Raw genomic sequence first — 9,897 nt, 5'->3', positions numbered from 1 at the left:
TAAACCAGAAGTTATTCTACTTCAAATTCAAAAAGCACCTGATTCACAATATAGTTATAACTTACCTTGATTTTGCTGGCAGCGGCCCGTCTGGCCATAGTTACCACCTGGAAGTCTGCCTCTCCTCCAACGCTGACCATGTGGAGACATAAAGTATGGGATCAGTTTATTATGTGCAAAATCTCTGACTCAACTCAAAGGCAACGTTCTGGCACCGCCATGACCTACTCTAGGTTTGTACGCACGTGGTTTCCATGGCTGCAGTACATGACAGAAGCTGAACTTCTTCCCACTAATACTACTTACTCTTCTTGGCTTTTCTTCTAGCTCTCTATTGTACACTCTGCATCTAAGATCCAGTTCTAATCTAGTCCTCACACTCGCTTTTCTGACAGAGGTAGCATAATTACCAGCACTTAATACTCTTCATTATTGGTCATTAAATGCTCAAAAATGTTAAAATAGTTTTTACTGTTACATAATAGACTTTTGAGGCTACTTGATCTTTATAGCTTGTTGTTGCTTGTTTAATGCTTTTGATGTTAATTGTTGTTAATGATTATTTTAAAATGAATAAAAAAAAATTTTAAAAAAAATTGCCCCGGAGGAAACTAATGCGCTGCCGCCCGAGCACACGTCCCGGTCGAGGTCCCATGGTTAGGGGGGAGATGCCAACCAGACGGGTATCCTGCAGCGTGGCACAGAAGCCACGCCGCGTGATTGCACTAGCAATCGCTCTTTGTGCACATGCACTGTTGGGCGCTGTTGCGCAACCTGCAGAGACGGGTGCCGGATGCCACGTAAGTCTACTGGAAACATGATCAGACGCCCGCCCTTGGCCTGCGGTTTCCAGAAACTAGTACCTCGGAGGTACTAGTTTTTTTACTCCGCATCTTCAGCGGGAAGCCTCGGGTTAGCCATGGGAGCTCTACGCTTCCCAGATGTTGTGGTGTGATCGCGCCTGGAAAATCCGCCTATCCTCCGTATCGTCAGTGCAGCAAATGCTCCGTGTGACCGCAGCCTTAGAGTGGTTTACCGCAGCTGCATGTGGAGGAATGGGGAATCAAACACCATTCTTTCAGATTAGAGTCTACGCTCTTAACCATTACTCCAAACTGGTTCTCAACTAGGACAGCCAGTGTGGCATAGCACTTCAGAGCAGGGTCTGTGAGACCCAGGCTCTTGCTGTGGAAGCTGAGTGGGTGATTTCAGACCAGTCACAGGCTTTCAGCCTAACCTACCTCACAGGGTGGTTGTGCAGAACAAAATGGGGAGAGGAGAATGATGTAAGCTGCTTTGGTCCTCACTGCAGAAAAAGACTTTACTGTACTCAGAATTACAACTCCTCTCCAGATGGCAGAGATCACTACCCCTGGAGAAAATGGTGGACTCTGTGTCATTATACCCTGCCGAGTGCCCAAGGCCAGGGCTCCTTCTCAGAGCCTCTTTCTAGAGGCCGTTGTATTTATTTCCACAATGAGCCTTATTCCGAGTCTAATATAAATTAGCTGTGGTATAACTAGTGCTATACATCATGCTGGGGAAACGGACCTTAAAATGGAATTGTCTCCAGAAGTATGGAATGCTGTCTGGAAACATTTTTCCTTTAAAATCTAATTCTGCATCAGTCTGAGAGAGCTTTTAAAACATTTTGTATAGGTGGTACCTTATACCAATAATGATCAGTGAAATATATAAAGCCACCTCTGCACACTGTTGGCGGGGCTGTGGTTCAAATGGAATGTATTTCTGTATGTTTGTCACATGATTCAGTATTATGAAATTAGCATCTGCCTCCTGTTTAACCTCAAATTTAGGAATATAAATTTCCAATGCCAAAATTCACTTCTTTGGATCTTGAATGTTTCATCTTCTCTTGTTATGACATGTTCTCATGTTTTTGTTTCTAAAAGCTACATTAGAAGATCATATTAAGTTCCTCTGTTTGAAATCTGGAGTTTGGTTGACTCTTCTTCATTTTTAAGTTCAGTTGCCCAGTAAATTGGTTCCAACCTAGTTGGAAGTGCTTCAGTTCTAGCTTTGTGTCAGCTCTACTCCAATAACACACTGTTCTAGTGCCCCAAAGTGATCTTGCTAATGTTGGGGTTATTTAAAATGGATTAAAAATAATGCAGATTAAAATCTGCCTCACAGGCAGTGTAATAAAATGGGCATGGGGTCATTGTTGGTATGGTACTCCTGAGGATTAAATTTATTTTCATGGTAAAGCAGAGGATATTCTTTATTTCTTTGACAAATCCACATTTCTCAAAGCCAAGAACAGCAAGGCATTAAATACTATATAAATATACCATATTATTCCTTAGCCTTTTTTGAACTTTATTGCTTATATTTTTGTAGTGTCACATGCATACCTAGCTTTTTCTGCCTAAGAAAGGGAAACAAAAGTAAGAGAGAGAGACTTCCTCTTTCTGTTATGTATGGAAGTTAATGCTTAAAGTTACATATGAGTAATGGCTTGAACTCTGTACTGACAACCATTTCTGACAGTTATTAGAATACTAATGGTACATACACCAGTTGTAGCACTACTTCGGAAAGGGTATGGTGCACCATAGTCATTGTTAGTCCTGCTTCTATGGGATAACTGGGAGTATTTCTAGGTACTACAGAAACAGCACATTGTATGAAAGTCAACATCTTGATTTCTTGATTATCAATAGTGATAATGTTGGCAGGCCTTTGTCTCTCCTTTCTGTGAAGAAGAAAAATGATGTTTTGGTTGCCAATTTAGATCAAGCATTTCTTATTGGAGGAACTATGTACAAGGGGAAAATTGCAGGATCCCAACTGAAAAATAATTTTAGGATTTGAGACCAAAATGTTTTTGGCTCTTTCAAAAATGTGGGTCACTGACATTGACTCAGCATAGGATTGCACTGTAAAAAAAAAAGGAAGTACTGGAAGCTTCATAATGGGGGGCAACCAGCACCAGGATCCCCCCCCCAGTTTTATTGCCTGTTTATTTTACTTGAAGTTAATGTCATTCACTGTGTAGTCTCTGTTTAGTTGCATTGTCATTCTGGCACTAAACTGAAAAAACACTTGCTTAATTGAAGAGGAACTGTTGTACATTATATTAAATATTAATCTGTATTGTATTTAAGTCCTGGGTAGTTTTAAAAAGCATAATATGGTTAAAGTGTTCAACTAGTTCTCAGATGAAAGAGACATAGGATTCAAGTCCTCACTTTTTCTTAACTACCTCATAAGATGGTTTTGAAAATAAAAGGGGTAGGGAGAAACAACATACACACTCTGAGCTCATCAGAGTAAGAAGCTCTATAAAAGTACAGGGAACTTCAACAGTCCCTGATGCTGGTTGCGGGTGATGCAGTGGAAGCTAAGGTAGAAAAGCACCTCCTCCTATGCCATGTCTTCTGGTTCCAATCAGGCCAATCAGGCTGCATATGCAAATGACCTCTGTGTTCTGACTGGCTACTGGGGGGAGAGGAATAGCAAACTGTTTAGAAAATTGGAGGCGAGACTCAGGCAACGCAGCCAGTGGATAGGGACAGCTTCTGAGAGACAGATTAGGGAGTGAACTGATTTGGGAGTGTGTGGAACGTTCAGGAGAGTCCATGACCAAAACAGAATTATATATAAGGAGAGATTTCCTGGTTGCCTTTGGAGCAGATTCTCACATCATATACGCAGCTGACCAGAAGGGTTGGCATTATTAATTTCAACATCCCTGCATGCTGAATGTGTAAAAAAATCACCACTTGACTCAATAGCTATGGCGGTAGTTTTACAAACCAAGGCAAACAGTATAGTTTAATTAATGCTTATATCCCTCCTCTTTCCTCAAGATCCCAAAAGTTGAAGTTTAGTCTTCATTAGAAAATTATATAGTAAAGATTTTAATGGATCATCCGAAGGCCAGTGTACTTCTCCTCGGAGATTTTAATGCCCGACTCGGACCTGATGATGCAAGTCTTGAATTTAAATATAAAGAGTTTTTTAGCGATCTCAATGATCCACTTTAGCATTTTCCCCTTCCCAGGCTATTTAAAGACCAAACTGCTAATTTCTCTGGCTTATATTTAGCTAAAGTGGCCTCCAAGTTGGGACTCTATATTCTAAATGGTACTTTTCCTGAGGACCATCCAGCAGAATATACTTATATGTCAGGCCAGAGATTTAGCACTATGGATTATATGCTGGTTTGCACCTCCTTACTGCCTTTAGTTAATAATTTTAAAGTACTCCCATATTTTGAAAGTGATCCTTTTCCTTTATTTCTCCAGTTTCAATCTGTCTTCCAACCTAAAATGCAGCCCTCTCTCTCAGTATGTGAAGGATCTTCACTAACATTAAGCTGTAGATAGATGGTCACCTCAGATACAAAGGAAGCTTAGAGAGGTGATTGATGATAAAGATCTTCATACAATTGGTAAAGATCTGCCGGGAACCTAATTTACAGAATGACCCTTTATTAATATATAGCAAACTCATTCAAGAATTTAAAACTATTCTATCTGGAACTAAACGTCAACCTTTAAACTCCCAGAAAAACTCTAAACCGTGGTTTGATTTAGATTGTCAAAGAGCCAGAAGAGTCCTTTCAGCTCTTTATCATTCATTTAAGAAAGCAAATAGTAGTTTAAGAATGGAAATTCAGCAAGAGCTCTGGTCCCAAAAAAAGGCTTATAACATTTAATTGCTCAAAAAAAGAAAAACTATACCAATTTGTTATGGTCTGAATTAATTTCAGCTGCTAAATAGAAAAATTCTTCCCTGTTTTGGCAATTGTTTTCAGATAAGAAACAAAGTCTTTTTCATCAATTAGATCCTCCAATACCTCCAATAATCAACTATATAAGGACCTTACTTCATTACCAAGCACATCTGGCGACCTTGAGAGTCTGCCCCCATGGCCATCTGTCTCCCCAGACGAAATTAAATCTTATATTACACAGCTGAAATCAGGTAAGGCGCCTGGGTCAGATAGATTACCACCTGAATTTTTTAAAGAACTTATTGATTGGTGGGCACCCTTTCTTGCAGCCCTCTTTACCTTCATTGATTCATCTGGTCTCATTCCCCCAGAATGGAATACAGCAATAGTAGTACCCATATTTAAGAAAGGGAAAAGACATGAGCCTGCAAACTATCGGCCTGTAAGTTTACTAAACATCTCCAGCAAGTTATATGCTAGACACCTTTTAGACACCTAGTTGTGTCAAGAAAATATAATTGTAACAGAGCAAGCAGGATTCAGAGAACACAGATCTAACCTGGACCATTGCCTTACCATTCAGCATCTTATAGAGAAATATGCTGCAAAAGGTCCATCATTATTTACCGCCTTTGTAGATCTGAAAGCAGCTTTTGATTCCATTTCAAGATCAAAATTGGGGGCCAAATTAGAAATTTCTACAATAGATAAGCATCTCCTTTTCCTACTCTGTGCTCTGCATAATAATACTCAGTTGAGGGTTAGGTTAAATAGGAATGGAGATCTATCAGATGCTATTAAGACTCACAGGGGAGTCAGGGAAGGTTGCCTATTAGCGCCTTTTCTGTTCAATTTCTACATTAATGATATAGTAAGGGATTTGGACTCACCTAGTTTACACCCACCAAAATTACAACAACTACATATCTCTGTCCTGTTGTATGCAGATGATGCCATACTGCTAGCTAGAACACCTGTGGGCCTTAGGAGAGCCCTCAAGAGATTTGCTGACTTTTGCATGAAGAAGGAACTTGAAATTAACTACCAAAAGACCAAGGTTATGGCCTTTGGCACTAGACAAAAGAAAAGGACCTGGTCGATTAACGGGCCTTCCATTGAGCAGGTCTCCTGTTTTAAATATTTAGGCATAGTCCTTCAATCTTCAGGGGCCAAAAATGCCCACATTCAGTATGTGGCGATGCAAGGTGAAAGAACTGCCAATAACATCCTTAAGTTTTATCATACAAAAGGAGTTCTTTTCGTTCCAGCGGCTCAAAAACTTTTTCAGGCAAAGGCAGCTGCACAAATGCTCTATGGCACCTTAGTTGGCCCCTCTTCTTCCAGTTTTGCTGCTCTTGAGAGGGTTCAAACCAAATTTCTTAGAGCTATCCTTCAGGTCCCGAGATGTGTCCCGAATGCACTAATAAGATTGGAAACTGGTACCTTGAAGATGGAAGCCAAAATTACTTTGGCCTCACTCCATTATTGGCTTAAAATGAATTTTCAACCTGAGGGATTAGTCCATTTGTTACGATCGGATAATTTTCAATCTAAATGGTTGAAATCAGTGCACAATAAATTACAATTACTGGGATTCTCCCCTGAGGCGATCCTAGATATGAGCTGGAATCAGGCTAAGATAGCTCTAAAACAGAGAATAATGGATACAGAGAGACAAGCGGATCTTGATAGATATCCTAAATTCAGAGTGCCTAATCAAATTAGATATCGTTCAGCTCTGATGGCATATTTAACACACCTTGATATAAGTAAATATAGGAAAGCCTTCACACTAGCTAGATGTGAGGCTCTCCCCTCTGCAGTGCTTGAGGGCAGATATAGAAGAGTTCCCCTTGCACAGAGACTTTGTAAATGTGAGTCTGAGGAGGTAGAAACTATTGAACATATGATGTTTAGATGTAAGTGGTACAATGAAGCTTGAGATAGATTAGTTCAATCTCTTATTAAAGCGATGCCTGGGCAGACAGCCTCGGAGTGTTGTAATAAAATGTTATCTGATGAAAATCACTCTATTACTAAGATTGTGGCTAAATTTTGGGTGGCATGCTGTTGCATTAGAAAAGGACAGCTTAACTTATAAAATCGCATTTCTCTCCTTTTTAGTGTTTTTTTTTTTAGTGAATCTGTTATATGTATTCTATATTTTTATATTTTTATATTGTGTAGTTTGTGATGTTTTATTTTGCTGCCCCTTGGTGGGGTGTTTGGATTGCTCTGGCTGGATGCCATAATAAAAATTCATTCACTGAAGTCCCTGTCCTCCCCAGACTCCACCCCTACATCTCCAGGAGTTTCCCAACCTGGATCTGGCAATGCTACCTGCTCATCTCCTGCTGGTGGCCAGGTGGAACCTGGCAACCCAGTCACTAGGACTAAAGCCTGATTGCAAGTATGATAATACAAAATATGATGACATTTGAAGATTCCTAGTAAAACAACATAATGCAGTAGGGCTGGGATTGAAAAACAGGTAGGGGGTTATATTGTCATTAAAATAATCTGTATTGAGTTTCCAAGCTACTTAATAGCTGCGGAGTAGGGCTAGTTTTAGCAATGGAAAACCGATTTCTTAGAAAGCAGCTTGGTTAAAGTAGGGCTAGCTATAACATATGCTTGCTGGATTGTGCCAAAATTCATCAGTCAAGCATTCAAGACAGTGCTACTAATTGTTCTAGCTTTGTTTCACCTTCGCAGTTTTTTTCAGTTCAGGACAAACACGGATCTTGCAATATTCATGAATGCAGAAATGTACTTCAGAATAATATTTTGACTTCTATGAGAAGTTTATGACATGAAGTTATGCTTCTCATATTCTGTAGTAAAAACAATTCTGAGATAATTGTTGTGTCTGTTGTGCCAATAAGATGCTATGACTTTCCATTTTTTTTTGCAGATATGAAATTTAAACATATTCTTTGTTTATCTTTCACATAAGCTGGAAGGCTGCTGCCTCTGGCACATGTAGAAATGCCTGTTGTAGAATCCAAAAAATAATCTGAAATCTGCTTCCAGGATTGTCCCAAAGGTGTTGGGGTGCCTGAACAATATGCTTTCTAGTGGGGTATGTTTCATGCACTGAATCCATTGACTTTCATTTTGCTGCCTTCAGTAAGACCCAAACTTGGCAACTGCTTCACCTTGCCTCCATGGTGGGACTATCTCTGTCAGCATCTGATCTTGGTGGAGTTGTCAAATAAAGAAATACCTACTATGTGAGATATTTCACAACTGGCATATTTTACCCACAAGATGCTATGTCTCAATCTGAGTTGTCACAAGGTTGGTTGTAATTATGTACTAGTTTTCATTTTCGGGAGGCCAATTGTGTATCCTTCATTCAAGGACTGGCTTGCATAATCATTCTTTACTGGGTCATTGCCTCTGACCTGAATTGAAAAGATCTCATATTTTCCTTGTAATCCTTCCATGTTGTAAAATTGGGACTGAATGAAATATTTTCTATGTAATGCATCCTGATGGCCTGGGAAAAGAGATCAACACATTCCCCTTGGAACTATGGGGGTGTAAAGCCTTCCTGAACTGAATGAAATGTGTAGACTCGACTGTGCGACTGAACAACAACAAAAAGTACAATTTCAAACTCTGCTAGTATGATTTCTCTAAGCACTGACTGTCTTGGTTCTGAATAATTTATTATAGTGAGAGCTGGCGCATCACTTTTGACACATTTCTGCTTTGCTTGGCATAGGTAGTTGTTGCTGTCTCTGAGTGTGGTACTTGATATGTGAGGAGGTGCTGTTGGTGAAGAACTTGAGTAGCTCAGCACTCTTTCTGTCTTGGGAAGAGCTTAAGATAACTTTGAAGACTATGTGCAATTTCACCACTAGAATTTGTTTTTAAAAGATAGCATCTTACCTACTTAAGGTTTTGTTGTTGTTGTTGTTCTGGATTGGCTCATGTTTGCTTTTATAGATCATTCAATAACTTTTCCTGTCTTGGAACAAAGCATCTGTTATACTAAATATAATCAAAATTAGTTTCTTCAGAAAGCTGTTATGACAAGTAATTTGTAGAATGTCTGGAAAATCACTGGGGGAGGCAGCTCAGCATGTGGGTCTCTACAAAGAAGGGTATATCTAATTTTTCTCTGGATTTGAAAAAAGTTTGGAGAAAATCTACATGTACAGGTTTATTGAGAGAGTAATATCGCAGTTAAATTTGTGAAGACATGGAGGGGGGGACCAAAAAAGCTCAACCCAAGGTTTTTCCTTTGAATACTTTTCCAGTTTTCCAACAGAGAAATTTGAAATTGGGTCAGTACTGAATACTGAGGTTTAGCACTAGTTTTTGGCTGGAACTGTATGGTTGGTAGCAAACATGAGAGTCCTGATCCTGTGTTTGCTTCCCACATGTAAAGTGGGGTGGAAGAGCATTTGCAAGAGAGAAGTGGTGGGCAGGAGACAGAAAAATGTTAAACAGAAAATGCAAGCCTTGTGTTAAATTACATGAAATATATTATTTCGTCAGAAAAAAAGAATCACACAAAGGGTCAATAATAATATCTGGACAGCTAGATGTAGTTCCAGGTAGATGGTGTCTTCTTCTTTCTGTAACTACTGGTTAGAGAGAGCTCAGTTCTCAGTGAAACTTTCAGAGTTTTTTTCTGAGACTTTGGTGCAATTTCTGCCCCACCTCCTTCTAATCTTTTCCCCCTCCAGCAAGGTAGGGCAGTAAGCTAGGTGATACCCAATCTGTGGGTATGTGTGTCATAGTGATTTGAGGGAGAGGTGAAAAAGTCGGTCACAAGGGAACAGTCAGGTCCAAAGGGCCACAGAAGAAATGAAAGCCGTGAACGCTGCCTTCTTGAAGATCAGGTATCCTTCTAGGTGCAGAAATGCATCTTGTATTTAAGAGTTGTATATGTCTACAGCATTTCATTCATTCTAAAGGACACAATATTTTATGAGGTTTTTTTCAGTACTTCCCCAAATTTCCAATTTTTCCACTGGAAAAAACTGGGGGTGGGGGGAATGGCAGGCGCACTGTAGGATGGTGAAAGTCTAGTAGTCCCACTGTGCTGCAGGTCCAATAGGGCCCTTGCAACATTTTGGAATAGTGCAGGTTCAGCTCTAAAATCCCAGCATCCATGGGTTGGACTCATGGATGATGTAATGTCTAGTTTGGTCCTCAGATAGATATGATACTGGGAATTC

This window comes from Gekko japonicus, unplaced genomic scaffold, assembly GCF_001447785.1.
Source record: "Gekko japonicus isolate JY-2015 unplaced genomic scaffold, Gekko_japonicus_V1.1 scaffold13, whole genome shotgun sequence".
In the NCBI taxonomy this organism is placed as follows: Eukaryota; Metazoa; Chordata; class Lepidosauria; order Squamata; family Gekkonidae; genus Gekko; species Gekko japonicus.
This window is presented reverse-complemented; position numbering follows the sequence as displayed.